Source organism: Bos indicus, chromosome 18 (assembly GCF_029378745.1).
Source record: "Bos indicus isolate NIAB-ARS_2022 breed Sahiwal x Tharparkar chromosome 18, NIAB-ARS_B.indTharparkar_mat_pri_1.0, whole genome shotgun sequence".
NCBI classification, from domain to species: Eukaryota; Metazoa; Chordata; class Mammalia; order Artiodactyla; family Bovidae; genus Bos; species Bos indicus.
Window position 1 is genome coordinate 6815696 of NC_091777.1, and position 16564 is coordinate 6832259.

The 16564-nt window shown below is 49.2% G+C and overlaps 1 protein-coding gene and 1 long non-coding RNA gene across 3 annotated transcripts in view; one reads left to right on the top strand and one right to left on the bottom strand.

Moving 5' to 3' along the window:
* Positions 1-16564, bottom strand: part of MAF (MAF bZIP transcription factor) — a 355676-nt gene that overhangs the window by 24570 nt on the left and 314542 nt on the right. The window lies entirely within an intron of this gene.
* LOC109572450 (uncharacterized) overlaps positions 1-16564 on the top strand; it is a 43058-nt gene that overhangs the window by 289 nt on the left and 26205 nt on the right. Inside the window, exons 2-3 of one of the 2 annotated variants that reach the window (XR_002182797.2) lie at positions 14-129; positions 6636-8808. This is a non-coding gene — a long non-coding RNA (uncharacterized lncRNA). Of the gene's footprint in view, positions 1-13; positions 130-6635; positions 8809-16564 lie in introns of those variants that run through there. The other variant, XR_011561739.1, reaches the window with a different exon arrangement.

Genomic DNA, 16564 nt, shown 5'->3' on the forward strand with positions numbered 1-16564 from the left:
CTTTTCATTCTAGAAGTGAACCCCATATGCACAGAGAAGACACCGCCACTTCCTCTCTGCCAATCCCACTGCGTGTCCTAGGAATCTTGCTTTTCCTCCGGGCTCACCAGTGGAACCCAGTGTGATTTGGTAAGTGACACAGTAACTGCCTCTTCTTTGCTGAGCTTTGTGAAATTAGGCACTTGGTGAACCAGCATCGGGGAGCAGGCAAGAGGGTTTTTGCCAGAACAGCCCAAAACAGTCTGTGCAAACAGCTCCCGAGGGACCACTTGTCCATACCACGGAAGTAACGGTGGCCATCTGCAGACTGCTGGGCATCATTGCTGCTGCCAGCCGACCCTCACTAGCAGCAGCGGGAACAAACCCACCTCCCCAGAGTGCTGTGCCTTAAAGATAATAGTTTTATCCAGACACGCCTTAACTAACTCCCATTTGTGTTTTACACCAAAAATATTTAATTTGGGGAAATGGAAGGTGGGGGGTGGTGTTTTAGTACACCCAGATCCAACATGTATTCTCTAAAATGATTTTAACTTAGACAACAGCCACCGCCTGTAAAATTCAAGAATGAGCTAACGCCCCTTTCATCCTGTTTCTTGCCAAGTTATGCTTATAACATTGGTTATTTAAAGGACACGGTTTCCCAATGGCTCTTGCTTTACTCACCCAATTTGGGGACAGAGTTTTGCTAATCTCAGTGTCTCCTAATATGCAATGATTGCTTTTTATTTGTTTAGTCTGTCCCTTGGTAAACCTCAAAGGAGGTTCAGCCCTGTGCCTGGATTAATTATTGTTTTATTTGGATCATAAAAAAAATTAGACTTTGTGTTAAATGCATTGGGATAACTTTTTTTTAAAAAAAGTTAATTATGGTTAAGACAAGCAGAGTTACATATAAAGGGTTAAGAGAGAGACAAAATGATAAGACGTTACCTGGTCATAAATTTTGCTTTTTATAATAAAGCAATTTTCTCTTCCTTGCAGTCTAATATGATACAGGATCTGAAATAATAACTTTATTTCAGACAGCCTGAATTCTCCCACTTGTTTTAGCTCTCTAATTTCTGACATGATTCCCCTGGTTTTACAAGTATTTTTAATAGGGTAGATGTTCCAGATTCTTCTACACAGTCAAATCCTTTCATAATCAGAGACTTGTTTTTCCATAGGAATTTAATTCCCTCTGCAGAATTGTAAGACGGGTCGGGCTGATCTGGTTTACATTTTCTGACATGTTTTCCCTCCCCTGAAGATTAACTTAACTATCACTTGGCTCTTTCTCAATCCTTTTCATCTTGTTTTCACTTAAATATATATATATATATTCTGATTTCATTCAGTAGGGTATCTTACACTGTTTTCTGAAGATGGGGATTTGAGCTCTGGGAACACGGTTTGATCCTGCCAAGAGTTATTCACTTGAATTCTGCATGATGTTCAGACTGTTTGAAATTAATACAAGTCCAAGATTAAAAAAAAAAAAAAATCACCAACATTCAACCTGGGATGTTGACTGTCTCTATCAAAATATGGGGTCAATCCATAAACTTTTACTTAAAAAATCAGCTGTATCAGTCATTTATCATTAGGTATACAATGCCCTGAGTTTGGTAAGGAAATTAGAACTTTTTTAATTTACCCTGAATTCTCTTAATTCCCTTCTTAAGATGACTCACTCTTTTGCATTTCTTGGGATTCAGCTAAAAAAATCTCTTTGGAGGTACAGTTGGTCTCTTTATTACTCCCTTCTTCCATCATACAGCTAATGCAACTTGGACTTTTTTCATTTTTTCTTTGGTTCTTTCTTTGCCACTGTTTCATGATCTGTGAGTCCGGTAACATAAATGGTTATAGTGCTTGCTGAACCCAGCCCAGTGCCTGGCACAAATCAGATGCTTAGTAGATGTTTGGTAAATTAATTTTTTAAAATGCAGGGTCCAGAGTGGGCATTTTCCCCGCGATCCTCTGGTCTGGCTTCCTACCTGAACCGAATCAGCCAGTCCCCAGCACCGTCCTTCATTCTGTTTCCAAATGGCGATGAACTCTGACTGCCCTCCCGCCGCCCTTTTAGAAGGCGGTGTGTCCACCTCTCTGGCCAGACGTGCCCAGAGATGTGCCCTCCCAGGGGAGGGGCTCCTCCAGCCCAGGACCCCCAGGTCCCTCCTCCCGTTTGGTCAGGCTTCAACGCCGGGCAGTCGGTACAGAGACTTCTCGGGGCTGTGTACTCCTTGCAGAGGAGGCCATCCAAAGGAAAGAGAGCTGCAGGTCCAATCCCCATCGCCATTCAGTGCTGTACACATCAGGCCATCAGCAGAAAGCGGTGAGACTCAAAGCCACGGCTCAGGCTGTCTCCAAGTCACTGAACTCCAGTGGACAAGTCATCTCGCCTCTTTGGCCCTCTTTGGCCCTCTTTGGCTCTGGCGATTAATAAATTGCCAGGATGAGGGGATGAGACTAAATACACTCTATATTCTTTCTCTATGCTGCTCCAGCATTTTGGGACTGCTGACATTATATCCAGGGGCCTCATTTCTCTCCCAGCTGGGAATCAGTCATTACTCTGGTGGGTGGAGAAGACCATACTTCTGAATGGTGGGGACAGCTAAAGTGCATAACTCCGTGATGATGAGCGTCAGGTCTGAGGTTTCTGAACAATGTATTCATAGAGAGTCTATGGTCCCTACCAGCAGTCCTGCTGACTGCATCAACTGAATAATACACTAGTTTGAGAAATCCATTAATCTGTTTCGATTACATGAGCTGGGGTTACCAGCCCATCTCTTACAGCTTGTTAGAGTGGCCTGGCTTTACGAGGGTGACCAACCGGTCTGCCTGGGACAGGGTGGGATTCCCAGGACTTAGAGGTTCACTGTTAACACCAGCACAGTCCCAAGCAAACTGACAACTGGTGAGCCTAACTCTGTCTCTAATAATGTGCGTGATTATAAGGGTAACACCATCATCGTCAACATCAGCAATGATTTAACGGCCTGCAATGCAGGAGACGCAGGAGATGAGGGTTCGACCCCTGGGTCAGAAAGACCCCGTAGAGCAGGGCGTGGCAACCCACTCCAGCATTTCTGCCTGGGGAATCCCGTGGACAGAGGAGCCTGGAGGGCTATAGTCCATGGGGTCGCAAAGAGTTAGACATGACTGAATCAAGTGAGTATGCACACATGCATACCCCATGTCTTACATTTTTCTAGGACTTTACTTGTATCATCCAATGTTCACAATAACCCTGATGATATTAGAACCATCCCATTTCACAGATGACAGGACTGAGACTCAGAGAGGTGATACAGATTTCCGAAGGTCACAAGGCCAGTGAGTAGTAACACAAGCATTCTAAACCCTGATCAGCCTGAACTTCCACCCTGCAGCAAAATCAAAAATCTGAAAACCAGCTGGGAGTTTTATGACCTTAGGGAATTATTGTTAACTAACTGTTTCTACAGATGATAATGCTATTGTGGTTCTTTTAAAAGTCATTGTCTTTTAGAGATGTGTTCAGGAACATGCACTGATGAGGAAAAAAAAAAAAATAACACCCAACAAATTTTATCAGGCTCAAATCCCCGCTGACCTCCATGAATGCAAATGCCCAGGATCACAAGGGCAGAGAAAGTGCCAAACCCAAGGGCCAGTGGTGGCTCTGACCCTAATAGGCTGGCCGGGGTGGGGGGCGAAGGAGGGCGTTCTCTGCCACCTCCTCCTTCTAAATGAAGGAGCTGGGCATCATGACTCCCACTCCCCACTCAGGGGAGTGATTTTCTAGCTGAATGACAGTTACCTGGGTCTGCCGGGCAGTCTTCTGTGCTGCGGTTCTTCAGTTGATATAGACCGTGCCCATGCTACCTGTTCCCGTTTGCCTGGGTTTAGACATAATCTTCATCACAAGTATTTTACTTTTTTTCTGTGAGAAAGCTCTTGATATTCCAGCTACTTGATGTGTGTTTGTTTAGCCGTGGAACCCTTTCTTCAAATGAAATATTCCCCAGGGGCCAAACTTTATGAAACCTTTCAAGAGAGTTGCTCTGGTTTATAGGAGAGCCAAGAACCCCCAAAACAGTATCCTTTGGAAGCCTACTGGTCTACAGCAACCTAGCCAGCAGAAGTCTAATGATATTGAAAGCAACATTCAGTAAATGCAATGATTATGTCTCTGTAAAGCACGATCAGGAAACCTTTTCTGGAAAGGGCCAAACAGAGCATGTTCTGGGCATTTGAGAGTCCATTGGACTGCAAGGAGATCCAACCAGTCCATCCTAAAAGAGATCAGTCCTGAAGGTTCACTGAAAAGACTGATACTGAAGCTGAAACTCCAATACTTTGGCCACCTGAAAGACTGAAGGCGGGAGGAGAAGGGAACGACAGAGGATGAGATGGTTGGATGGCATCACCGACTCAATGGACATGAGTTTGAGTAAACTTGGAGTTGGTGATGGACAGGGAGGCCTGGCGTGCTGCAGTCCATGGGGTGGCAAAGAGTTGGACAGGACTGAGTGACTGAACTGACTGGGCGTTTGGACCATAAGGTGTCTATGGACGTGTTCAGTCGTGTCCAGCTCTGCAACCCCATGGACTATAGCCTGCCAGGCTTCTCCATCCATGGGATTTCCCAGGCAAGAATACTGAAGTGGGTTGCCATTTCCTTCTCTAGGGGATCTTCCCAACCCAGGGATTGAACCCATATCTCGCATTGGATGGTAGATTTTTTTTAAATCACTAGCGCCACCTAGGAAGCCCCAAGGTGTCTGCCTCAGTTCTGTCTTGCTGCTGCTGCTGCTAAGTTGCTTCAGTCGTGTCCGACTCTGTGCGACCCCATAGACGGCAGCCCACCAGGCTCCCCGTCCCTGGGATTCTCCAGGCAAGAACACTGGAGTGGGTTGCCATTTCCTTCTCCAACACATGAAAGTGAAAAGTGAAAGTGAAGTTGCTCAGTCCTGTCCGACTCTAGCAACCCCATGGACTGCAGCCTACCAGGCTCCTCCATCCATGGGATTTTCCAGGCAGGAGTACTGGAGTGGGGTGCCATTGCCTTCTCCGCAGTTCTGTCTTGGTAGTGTGAAAACAGCCAGAAACAATACAAAAAGAGGAATGGATGTGACCAAGTCCCCGTAAAACTTTATGCACAGACCCAAAGGTGAATTTCACGTGCGACCCAAAGGTGAATTTCACGTGCTTCCCATGACTCCTCTCCACACCCCAACCATTTACACGTGAAAAACTATACCTAGCTGGTCAGCAGGCTCCTTTGGGGACACGGGCCATGGTTTACCCATCCCACACTACAGCCTCCGACGTGAACACGCAACGTGAAAAGATGTGAGCAGCCTGGTTTCGATTCTTGCCCCTAAGCGTTACTGTCTGCAAGTTTGTGGGAAAGTTACATAAGCTCTTTAAGTCTTGGTTTCTTCAGCTTTGGGGGGGGGGGGGGGGTGCCAAAAATAAAACCTATGGGGCAAGGGGATGGGGGAATCTCTCTGTATTTTCTACTCAGTAATGCAGTGACCCTAAAACTTCTCTAAGAGATCACGGCTGTTTTAAAAGAAAGTAACCAAAGCCGACTCTGTGAGTTTCTTGCATGGATTCAATAGGACAGAAAAAGCTGTTGGCATGTGGTGGGCACTCTTAGCTGTAATTACCAGCCCTCATGGAAACCAGGGAGCTCTCCTCTTGATCTTGTTCCTGATTAACTTTCCAAAACCATGACCACAGTGAAACAACAGCCCTTAGAACTTGGATCCTGGGCTTGTTTGGACAGAATGCGCTGACCTAGAATCGGCGTGGTTGAAACTCACATATTTACCAACCCCCCTCCTGTCTCCTGACTGCCTGTTTCTGGCCCAACTTCTCTGCTTTCTCCCTGGGTGAAAGCAGGGTTTGCCTTTCTTCAAGTTTCCCCAAAGATCTTGCCAGGGTTCACTTAAATGCTGTTGATCACGCTTACCTTCGATTCCTGCCCTAGTTCCCCCCATCTTGGTGGTGTGATCTATAAATAATTCCTTCCCGGATCCCCCTCTAACCACCTCCTGGGGAAGGTTGGGGGTGGCCTCCACACCTGGGAGCGTCTTTTTCCTACTCTTTCATCCTCGGCTCCTCTGAGTTGCCTCTCCTCCCGGCCTCTCTGTTCCTGACTTTGTATCATGAGACACCCTCTACTCCTAAGGGGACATTTTTGACCTGAGAGGGTCTCTCATGTCCTGTCTGGGGGGCCTGGGGTCTGGGCGATCATGCCTGCTCTGAGGCTTGTTTAATTGGTTTAGATCTCTTTATACTCTCATCCCCGAAGGACTCCTAGGGGTTCTTTTCATTCCTTCTCTCCTCCGCCCCCATCTGAATGAGTTGCAAAAGGATTGGCTCCACATTCTGAATCCCCGGCACGTACCTACCCCCACTCAAGCCCCCTCCCACCCATCCCAGTGTTGTTGGGGCATCTGCAAAATGCCTCGACGAGCCTTTTAAAAATAACTGTGTGCTTTGTTTTTCTTTTTTGTTTAAAAAATAAAGCGCATCATGTATATTTACATTATAAAAGTAATCCGTATGCCTTACCGAAAGTGCAGGCGAGTTGAACAGAGAAGAATAATCCACTATACCCTCATTCAACATTTTGGAATAATTTTTTACAGAAGGATTTGGACATATTCCTGTGATTATGGTGTTGCCTGCTGATGGGGTCATTTAAGATGGTACCACCTGCACTTTTCTCTGTTAGTAACTCTCTTTGTAAGTGTCACTCTACGACTTCGTAACACTCTGACGAGGGATCACAGCACGTTTTATGTCATTGTCCCCATTTTCCTGAGCATTTGTTTCCAGTCTTTATCATTATAAGTGTTGGAGAAGACTCTTGAGAGTCCCTTGGACTGCAAGGAGATCCAACTGGTCCACTCTGAAGGAGATCAGCCCTGGGATTTCTTTAGAGGGAATGATGCTAAAGCTGAAACTCCAGTACTTTGGCCACCTCATGGGAAGAGTTGACTCATTGGAAAAGACTCTGATGCTGGGAGGGATTGGGGGCAGGAGGAGAAGGGGACGACAGAGGATGAGATGGCTGGATGGCATCACCGACTCGATGGACGTGAGTCTGAGTGAACTCCGGGAGTTGGTGATGGACAGGGAGGCCTGGCGTGCTGTGATTCATGGGGTCGCAAAGAGTCGGACACGACTGAGCAACTGATCTGATCTGATCTGAATACTCCCAGCAACATCTTTGTGCCTAGATGAGTTTTGCTGGATCTTAAATTACTTACTTCTGGTCGACCGCTACAGGTGGAATGGACATCTTGGCGGCGGTTATGTATTTTTAAAGGAAAAGGTTTGGTCAGGGTTTGAACAATGTGGTCACCCTGAGGTTCTGCTTTTTCTGACTGGTCTAGAATCTCGATCTCTGGATTGCCCTCTCAGAGAGAACCATCCTAGAGGAACTTGCCATTCAGTTCACCACCTTTACACAAATCACACTCTCTCCTCCTTCTAACCCTTCTAACATCGAACCCTTGTAACTTACTTGCCGGCACACTGCACCAGATCCACTGAGGACTGACTTCTGTTTCAGAACTTACATACCAGCTCAACCGTTTATCATTTTGCCTGACCCTTCTGAGTTCATCAACTTGCCTCTGATATATGGCAAAACCTAACTTCTTTGCTTGAAGAAGCATTCCAGGGGTGGAACCCTCAAATCAGCTCACTCACCTCTGTGGTGCAGCCTTCAAGCTGGTGAGGAGAACTGTAATATTGCCCAGCTAAGGCCAATGGAACGGACTTCCCAGGTGGCCCAGTGGGTAGGAATCCTCCTTGCAGTGCAGGGGACTTGGGCTCAATCCCTGGTCTGGGAAGATCCCACATGCCTTGGGGCCACTAAGACCATGCCAGAACTAAGACAAGATGCAACCAGATACATTTTTAAAAACTCAAAAAAGTATTTTATGACATGTAAAATCAGATGGCCTCCAGGCTGTGCAGCTCAACTACTGTTCCTGCCTTCTAGACCAACCAGCCGCAGCCCACGTGCCACTGCTAGAGAGTCTGCTCACTGCAACAAAGACCCCAACACAGGCAAATAAAGAAAACAGCTAAATATTAAAAATAATAATAATAAAGCCTCTGGGAGATCCAGGGGGCATATTCCTCTGTTCCTGTCTGCTGCTGTTCAGTGGTTTTATGTCCTGAAAACATCTTCCTGAATATAACCAAGAGCCGAATTATCTCCTGGTCTCTTATGTCCAATCAGGTAACTGTATACACGGGCTTCCCTGTGGCTCAGACAGTAAAGAATCTGCCCGCAATGCAGGACTCTTGGGTTCAATCCTTGGGTCAAGAAGATCCCCCTGGAGAAGGGAATGGCAACCCACTCCAGTATTCTCACCTGGAGAATCCCATGGACAGAGGAGCCTGGAGGAATACAGTCCATGGGGTCACAGAGTCAGACACGACTGAGCGACTACACACACACACGCTGTATGTTCAGCCCCGCAAACGCATCCACGTGCACACACGTGGATGTCTTCTGACCGACTTCAGAAGAGCACGGGCTGACCCCAATCCAGGAATGGCTGGTCGCCACCCTCTCTGTTAGAGGGCTCAGCTGGCTCTTTGGCGCCAGCCTGTGGCGTGCCCTCTGTGGAGACAGTTCTTCAGTCTGGGATCCTGGGGCCCGGTGGATATCAGAAGTGACTCACCTGCCCTCTCTTCTCATTTTCGGAGACAGTTACCTCCTGTGTCAAGTAACAGTGGTGAAATTCCCTACCTGCCTCCTTTTCAAAATGAATAAAAATCTGATGCATCCAGAAAAATCCATTTGGAGCCGATCTCCATGCTTTTATAAATCGGGCGTCATTTGCCTCACAGCGATAGCAAACTTGCTTGACTGCCAGAAGGGGCCTTAGAGCTCGTCTTGAGAGCTGGTTCGAGATTGTAGCTGGGGGTCACAGACAGCCACTTCTAAACTCTTGACTGATGGGCCGCCCTTGGTCTGGGGACAGCAGCGTCTGCAACTGTCAGTACAGATCTGGGAGAGATGCACAGGCAGGGGAAGGAAGGCAGGCCGAGGTGGCCATCGAGGTGGACTCAGGGCCCACAGAGACCGCCGAGGGAAAGCTGTGCCCGTTTCCTCCTCGAGTGGGAAGCGGGGCAGCGTGGAGGAAGACAGCCCCGTGCGTCAAGCCCTCTGCAGGGGACCGGGCATGAGCGATGAGCAACACTGAGAACCATGAACGTCAGCTAGCTGGATCTCCCGATGAACTGCAGTGACCAAGAGGAAGATGAGCACAGCAGATAGCTCCCGCCCCAACCTGAAAAGCATCCATTTCACCCTGTGCTTTACCGGTGAGGACAATGAACCTCAGGCCACCTGATGGCTTATCCAAGGCACATTAGAACTTAAGCTCGGCCCTCTTGACCCACAGCTAGACGGTTACCCTGCCTGCCACTAATTCAGGCCACCATCTTGCCCTCTGGGCAAAGAAGCACCAGGAGCCTGCTGCTGCTACTGCTAAGTCGCTTCAGTCGTGTCCGAATCTGTGCGACCCCATAGACGGCAGCCCACTAGGCTCCCCCGTCCCTGGGATTCTCCAGGCAAGAACACTGGAGTAGGTTGCCATTTCCTTCTCCAATGCGTGAAAGTGAAAAGTGAAAGTGAAGTTGCTCAGTCATGTCCGACTCTTAGCGACCCCATGACTGCAGCCCACCAGGCTCCTCCAAGTGAGATGAATAACAAGCCCTGTCCCCAGCATGGGGACGTGGCCCTGGGTCTCTAGACGAGGACAGCCAGGTTTCCTGGCAGCCCAATCACCTGTTCGGAGTCCCAGACACTGCTTCCCACATCTGTTCGCCAGCACCCAGTGGGTACAACCCTCAAATGCATGATTCTCAGCAAACAACCTAGGTGAAATTTAGACAGTACACCTTTAAGCCTTAAAAATCTCCCCACTGGTACTTTCATGAGTCTATAGATAGGATAAACTGTCACAGAACTATACACCAAACATAAAACAGTGCATGAGGAAAGGGATGCTTTCTGAATAAGGCATTTAGATCAGCTAGTAGCATCTCACCAGAGCCAGTTTCCTGACTCTGCTGTCGTCCTGTGGTTATTTAAGGTACGATCATTGCATGGGGCTATATTTACTATTTTTGCTATGTTTCTGTGACTCTGACATTATTTCAGAATAAAAATAAAAATATGAGGCCCACGCTTTGCCTCATTCTTCCAGAAATTATCCCAAGGAAATAAAGATGCCTACAGAAAGCTTCCCTGGGGATCCAGTGGTCAGCAACCCACCTGCCGATGCAGGGGACATGGGTTCGAACCCTGCTCTGGGAAGATTCCACAGGCTGTGGGGCAACTAAGCCTGAGAGCGGCATCTACTGAGCCCACGGGCCACAACTCCTGAAGCCGGCGGCCCTGGAGCCTGGGCTCCGCAACAAGAGAAGCCACCGCAACAAGAGGCCTGCTCACCTCAACTGGAGAATAACCCCCGCTCACCGCAACTAGACAAAGCCCACAGCCCACGAGCAGCAACGCAGACTCAGCACAGCCACAAGTATAAAATAAATACATCTTTTTAGAAAAAGATACAGAGACAGCCCTAATAGTGATCATAGGAGGTTTTAAAGGAAACTCTTCACTGACTGTGGGAGTACTAAGCATAGAGCACCCAGTGGTAAGGACAGTGGTCACAGTGGGGACTGTGCCTTGCTTGGGTGGACCTAGCAAGGCTGTCTCTGCTGGACCGCAGGTGAGCTCTTTAATGCGGTGCCCCCTGGGCTTTGCAGCTGTAAGATGAATGTGCTATAATAAAGTCTCCCTTGTCCGGGTGGATGGACGTGCGGAACAGAGCCTGGCACGTTTTACGCTCTCAGTAAATATGAGCTATTATCCTGTTGAAGAAGAATGCTAATGATACAAGAAAATGTTGCTATTAGTGAAAACTGGAGACTATAAAACTACGTGGTAGTGATGCTATTTTTTTGAGACACAGAGACGTAATTGAGCGGTGGCTGGAAGGTCTTCCCACCACCATACGAGTGTTTGTCTTTGGGTGCGGCTTCTTTGTTTTCCCTCTTTAAGCTCTTCTTTGATGTCCACAAATAATTCAGTAGCACTAGCATTTTAAGATGTTAAAAGGACAAGGAAAGAGGACCCTTGGTTGAAACGAATAGATAGACCGGATCTTACTGCCTTGCAGCTCCTCTATTTCAGCTGCCTGGAAGCCCTGGACTCCCGCCTCTGAGATGCCTTCATTTCCCTAAGAAAGGAGAAGAGCAGTTGACCTCTGGGGCAGGGGGCGAAGGTGGGGGGTGCAGTGTGCAGGGTTATTTGCAGTTGTTAATGTCAGCGTGGGCTGTGAGCTCTGGGGTCCCCACATGCACGCCATCTGCTCACAAAACGTGCGCCGAGTTCCAGAGAGCACCTTGAGATGGGCCCTGGCAGGACCGTCAGACCCCTGCCTCACTGAGAGCATCCCAGACAGGCGTCTCCCAGGGCCATGGCTCGCAGACGAGGCCGTGCTCCTTGCTGCTCCAGCAGGGAGCTCTCTGGGGCCCAAGCCCATTTTCTTTGCTTTTTACGCTTTCCCCTTTCTTCCTGTGCTAGACGAAGCCTGCAGTGCCTGGGCTTCTCTTCCCAGGCCCATTTGTTCTCAAGAAGGTCACTGATGGGCACTTGTGGGCACTCAAACTGCCTATTCATTCTTGTCCAGCGTTCTGGCTCCTTCTCTCACCCTGTCAGTGACCCTCAGCAGCCTCTGGGGAAGGAACAAGGAGCTGCCGGACCCTGGGGATGCAGAGGAATTTAGGGGTCAGGCCCCAGCAGGGCTGCCAGGCTGGAACACAGAGGGCTTGTGTGATGTCAAGAGGCTGCCCAACCCTATTGGCAAGGAACACACTATGGAAACCCCTTCTCCATCCCGAAGATCTCCAGGCTCTGCTGGTTCTCATCCAATGTGAGACTCGGATTCAGGGTATCAGTTGCTGGGGCCACCTGGCAGGGGGAGCACAGACTCAGAGCTGACCCCCTTGGGAGGACTCCAGAGCCCCACCACATCCAGGCAGAATGGAGAGAAGTCTCCCAAGATGTCATTTTGAAAGATTAAAAGTCTCCCCATTCTGGATAAAGAAGATGTGGTACATATATACCATGAAATATTACTCAGCCATAAAAAAGAATGAAAAATGCCATTTGCAGCTACATGTGGACCTCGAGATGATCATACTAAAGCTAAGTCAGTCAGAAAGAGAAGGACAAAGGCCATATGTGGAATCTAAAACACGACACAAATGAAACTATCTATGAAACAGAAGCAGACTCACACACAGAGAACAGACTTGTGGTTCCCGACAGGGTGGTGGGGAAGGGATGGAGGGGGAGGCTGGGGTTAGCGGGTGCAAACAGCGTGGATGAACAAGGTCCTACCGCACAGCACAGGGACCTGTGTTCAATATCCTGTGATAAACCATAATGGAAAAGAACACGAAAGCGAGTATGCGTGTGTTTAACTGAACCACTCTGCTGAACAGCAGAAATTCACACAACATTGCAAATCAACTGTACTTAAAAAAAAATCCCGTCCATTCTATGTTCTTACAAGCGTCCTTGCACCCCCCAGGCTGAGCATCCACTTGTGGTCTTTCCCCATCTGAAACTCACCAGTGGCGTTCCTGGGCAGGAGGAATAAAAGCCAAATGCTTACTAGGTCTTCTGGCTCCAACTTGCTCTTGATCTGCCCTCTCCCTTCCTTGATCAGCTCAAGTTCCCTTGCCCTCCTTTCTGCTCCACGAGGGTGCCAGGGTCCCTCCCCAGGCGAGGAGATTGCACATCCTGTTCCTATATCCCTTCATCACACTCACAGCCCCAACCCCCCTACCCAACCCCACCGAACAGTGTGGGGTTTTTCGTGTGATTCAGGCTCTCAGCTCAGAACATCATGAGGCCCCATGAACGCCCCACACTTTCCCCACAGTCCTGATTACAACGTATGGTCGTTCTATGTATTTGCTCATGTAACGCGTGCCTAGAAGGCGGGTTCCACAACACTGGAGCTTGTCAGTAGTGTCCACAAGCGACTCCCCAGGGCTAAGAGCCACACAGGGCATGGAGCAGGTGGTCAGTAAGCCATTAATAAATGAATGAAATGATGGAAGAAAGAGGCTCTGACTCAATGATCAGCGGCTCTTGGTTGCATGTGAAAACGTGCTTCCCTGGAGAAGACCCTGCCTGTGCTGGCCTCTCGGGTGGGGCTGACGGACACTGGCCCCACTGCCCTGGCCTCTGGCTGAAAGCACGGGAGGACCATATCCCTGGGGGCTGTGAGACGTGCTCTCCCAGTCACGGGGCACTGTCTCTTATGGGCCTCCCACCCAGCCTGGGGCACCCTGGGGCCCAGGTGAGAGGAGCTGAGACTGGAATTAGGGGGGGACAGCCTGGACAAAGCACAGAATATTAACCTGGGAGTGGGCTCACGTAGCCAGCTTCTGGAGATGACGCCCCTGCAGGTTTGCCCCAAGGACGGTCGCACCACCTGCCCTGCCCCGCTGGGTGAGGCACTCCTAATTTTCACTGTGTTTTCATCTTCACCAGGGAGAAGAACTGGGGGAGGGCATGTACTTTCTAAATGACGCGTTGCTATAGAATTATTCATTTCTAACCTTTCAAAAGAGGCAGCATTGTCCAAAAGATGCCGAGATGATAACAGAGAGGGGCCGGGCATCCTGCCCACCCCCACGCCCGCCCCCTCCCCCCTCATACACAAGCCACCGCCCATAAACACCAAGGTCTGGCTAAGAACTCCCGAGAAGGACAGCAGAGGCCCAGGGAGACTTCTGGGTTGTCAGGGATGCTGTGGTCCAGTCCTCCTCAGCCGGGCTTCTGGTTGGTGGGTGGGGAAGCATGAATGAAGGTGGCACCATCCTAGCCTCAAGGGGCCCATTGGGAGGGCCAGATAGTACTGGCTTCTACAGATGTGGCCCAAGGTACTCAGGAGGATGGGTTTAATTCCAGGGGCTGGGGAAGCAGACATCAGGGAAGGATGTTAGCATGGACTTGAGAAAACAAAGATGATTTAACCAGAGGCACATGTGAGAAGGGTGGTCCTGGCAGAAAACAACCAAACAGCAGACAGCAGGGAGATATAACCACTTGTGCATTGTGGGAAAATGACCATGGTTCATTGGGGAAACTAGACACAGTGCATTGTGGGAACTACAGACATGGTGCATTGTGGGTACCATAAGCCCTGTGAGGATTGTGGGAACTACAGACACAGTGTATTGTGGGCACTATGAACACAGTGCATTGTGGGAACCACCTGCAGAGCCCGAGATTAGAGGGACCTGAGCTGAAAAGACAGTCAGAGGTTTATTTAATACAATTGGATTTTTCCTGACCCCACACCTTATTCTTTTTTTTCCCCTTTTATTATTTGTCATCAACTAAAAGCCTGCATACATTTGACTCATCTATCTTATTTTTCTATTGTCTGTTGTATCACTAGAACAGAAACTCTAGGAGGGCAGGGATTTGGTCATTTTTAAACGGTATCCCTAATACTCCTTGACACACAGTAGTTGCTGGATAAAGAGCCTGTAAGTAAACGAGTGCTGATGGTCTTTCCTGGGCTAGCATTGCCCAAGGAGCATAGTACTCAGGCCTGAAAGTCTTACATGTCATAGGAACAAACACTCTTCCTTGTGTTACTTATCTTTTAAAACTCACACTGGTATGATACCCAACTGGCCTTCAATCTGTGCTTCATGGGTAATATTGCTTAAAGGAAGACCAAGTTAGGAAAAAAAAAAGTGAGCTCTTTTAAAGGAAATTATTAGTATAACTGAATGCATGGTCCCAGTGGCAAACAGCACAGCCAAGGCTCACAAATCAAAACTGACATTCTTGAAAGGTGACTCAGGCAACAGTCCGGGGCACCAGGACAGGGAGAAGGGCGAAGAGGCTGTTCTAAGGGCCTGAGACAGAGGAGGTGGAGGCTGAGTGGAGGAGTGCAGGGGAGGGGCAGTGGATGGAGAGCACTGGCAGGTCCTGACCAGGCGAGGAAGCTGAGATGGGCAGAGTAAGGTACTGGGCCCCCACCTCTTTGTCTAGTTAAGGATCATTTAGCCCAGCACCTTCTGTTCAGTAATATTTAGAGAGGGAATGAATGAAGTGGATGAATGAAGAACTGCAAAGTCTCTACATTCCCACAATCCTTGGGGGCGTCTCTGGCCCTTTCCAGTGGCTAAGACTCCTTGCCCCTAGTGTAGGAGGCCCAGGTTCGGTCCCTGGGCAGGGAACAAGATCCCCGGTGCAGCCAAATAAATAATAAATAAAAATAAATTACAAAAAAAGAAAAGAAGGGGGCGGCAGAGGGCCGGCCACAGAGGAGCCACTTCTGAGGGCCTGGGAGAGTGACAGGCTCACAAAATGAGAAGGTTCTGCAGGGGAGGGGGGGGTGATGAGGGCAGGGCTGAGCCTGAGCGACAATGTCTCTGACACTCCCATTAGTCACCCCCAGGCCAGAGCCCTGCCTAGGCAGTGGAGGGGGTCTGCGAGGATGGAGGCCCTTCTTGAGTTGCTCCATGGACCTGCCAGGAGCCATTCCACATTGGCTGCAGGAAACATCCTGCATGAGTCTGAGGCTCAGCCTTGCTCCCTTCCTGGAGGCTGAGGACAGCGGAGCAGACGCTTCTTTAGAGAGAAACCGTTTCCCTCAATCCCCAGCCAGGCGGCCACACACCGGACAGAACGGTGAGGCAAGGGAACTAATGTTTGTGGAGTTTCTACTCCAGACCACGGAGTGTCTGAGCTTCACCTCTGTCATCAGAGACCATCGTCACGATGACCAGGCAGGGTGGGTGTTTTTCACAGATGAAGCATCTGAGGTTGGTTTGGAGGGCAGAAAACTCTACAGTCACTGAGGATCAGGCCTGGAATCTGCACCAGGCTCATCCACATTCTGAAACTCCTGTTCAATTACTCACAGCCTCAAGCTCTGTCCAAAATAGTCCTCTGGGCTCTGTGCCTACAGCAATAGAAAACGTCCACCAAGGATCTCAGACGTGGGACCGAAATATTCTAGGACACTCTGGGAGCTAAACGCTCTGGGCCGAGGGAGAAAGCCTCCAGACAAAATCTGGTAGGCCAAGGGTCTCGGGCAGTAGATGCTCTGTTCATTCAACCCAAAGAGGAGGGGGCTCTAGAGGCAGAGGGCAGAGCATATGCCAGGGCGTGGAGATGTGAGAGGTGGAAGTTGGCCATTGCTGGTAGAACAGAACGAGCCAGTGGGGGTGGCTGGGAGGTGTGCCCAGAGGGAGGGGTGGTGTTGCTGGGCCCCTATAGCCATCCCCGGCCCTCTAGAGCAGAATCGGCTCTGAATCAGGCTCTCCAGGGGGCTTTGGGAGAGGATTCAGTGATTACTACCCTGAGCTCTTCCAATGGGAATGTGGCTCAGCTTTGCAACTGAGTGGGTGATTTTCTCCCAAATATGAGAGGGTGCCACATTTTCTTTACAAGCCAGTGGGGTGCATGGATGGTATTGGGGGAGTGGGGTGGGAAATAATGACG